Source organism: Sinocyclocheilus grahami, unplaced genomic scaffold (genome assembly GCF_001515645.1).
Source record: "Sinocyclocheilus grahami isolate Dianchi unplaced genomic scaffold, SAMN03320097.WGS_v1.1 scaffold2838.1, whole genome shotgun sequence".
In the NCBI taxonomy this organism is placed as follows: Eukaryota; Metazoa; Chordata; class Actinopteri; order Cypriniformes; family Cyprinidae; genus Sinocyclocheilus; species Sinocyclocheilus grahami.
In genome coordinates, this window is record NW_015508014.1 from 32,104 (window position 1) to 34,024 (window position 1,921).

General features: G+C 34.1%; 1 pseudogene; it reads left to right on the plus strand.

Annotated features, from left to right (window-relative positions):
* The first annotated feature begins 383 nt into the window (after positions 1-383).
* LOC107575723 (uncharacterized) overlaps positions 384-1,921 on the plus strand; it is a 6,293-nt pseudogene continuing 4,755 nt past the window's right edge.

The following is a 1,921-nucleotide window of genomic DNA, read 5'->3' on the forward strand; positions in this document are numbered from 1 at the left end:
ACGGCCACCGGTCTCACTAAAAGCAAGGCTTTCTGAATTCTACATGTCCATATAGGCAAAATTGGTTGATTAGAGTCATTTTCTTTTGAATCAGATATTCGTCGTGGAGCTGTTTATTTGGTGGTTGAGGGTGGGGGATAAAATGGGAACTAGTTGCTAGTTTTTGGTTATTGAGTTTATTTAAAACTTAAATTTGACTGATTAACCAAGTTGGTGGTGGGCATCAGGTGTTGAAGAAAAGTGTGTATAGTGTGGTCAGAGCAAACTTGACTTCCTCTGATTGATGTTGGATAAGCTTTTTTTTCTTCTTCTTCTTGTCTTTGCTTCAGAGCTGCAGCATACTTCATTTTCAGTGTTGTGTGGAGGGACAAAAGGCTTAATATTTTTCGCTGTTTTATTCACTGCAACAGCATGAAGATCCTTCAGCTTCAGCTCTGTGAGTTTATGATATGTGTATTTACATGTAATGTGTTTTGTCATAAATTGTTTTGTTTTATAGATTCACAGTTTTTTAAAGCAGGCAGTCTTAATCATGATGTTTATGTTTTGTTTTTAATAGATGTATCAATCTGTTGTCAGTATGCAGTGGCAGATCTACTAACTGATCTGGGATCAAATGTGAGCATAAACTGTGATCTTGATGAAAATGAGGTTTATTGGATTTTACTGAAAACAGCAGATCCTCCAACAGTTATTCTATGATCTTTGTCAACCACAACATCACCTTTTTACCCTAATAAAACATTCAGAAAGAAATATTCAGTGCAGTTTAAACATCGTCTGGTTATTAATAATGTGACTGCTGATGAATTAGGAGTTTATTACTGTATGAACACACGCACACCTCCAAAACTCAGCAACAGCACCAGAATATACTTCACTGGTGAGTTAATTTACTCCTTAATTAGTGTGATTATTTACTTTTCATTATTTGTTATTTATAACTTTTTTTATGCATGTCATCATAGTTCTCCCTCGTTCCAGAGATGAATGTGCTCCAGTAAAAGACTGACAGTAACAGACTGTGAACTCTTTCTTTACAGAATCAGCTCAATTAACTGAGTGTCACAATCATACAGTGGCTGTGTATACTGAGCAGAATCAAACACAATGGCAGATTATCATCATCATATCTGCACTGATGAATGGACTTCTGCTCATTCTGCTGATCGGTGAGTTATTATTCTTATTGTTCTAAAAATGATCAAATTAAATACACATTAGGGTAAAAAATATATCAATATAATGCTGTTCTCTGTAGGTGAAGCTTTTATTTGGTTTAATTATTTATTTATTTTGTCTCCATACTGTATACAGTTGAGGTCAAAAGTTTACATCCCCCTTTCAGAATCTGCAAAATGTTAATTATTTTACCAAAATGAGAGGGATCATACAAAATGCATGTTATTGTTTATTTAGTCCTGACCTGAATAAGATATTTCACATAAAAGATGTCTACATATAGTCCACAAGAGAAAATAATAGTTGAATTTATAAAAACAACCCCCTTCAAAAGTTTGCAAGTTTGATTCTTAATTCTGTGTTGTTACCTGAATTATCCACAGCTGTTTTTTTTGTTTTGTTTTTTTTAGTAATAGTTGTTCATGAGTCCCTTGTTTGTCCTGAACAGTTAAACTGCCTGCTGTTCTTCAGAAAAATCTTTCAGGTTCCTCAGGTTCCAGCATTTTTGTGTATTTGAACCCTTTCCAATAATGACTGTATGATTTTGAGATCCATCTTTTCACACTGAGGACAACTGAGGGACTCATATGCAACTATTACAGAAGGTTCAAACGCTCACTGATGCTCCAGAAGAAGAAAAAAAAACCATGCATTAATATTTACTAACAGGTATATTACTTTTCTTAAATGGTAAAAAAAAACAGGTCAAAAGTTTACCTCCCCCTTTCAGAATCTGTAC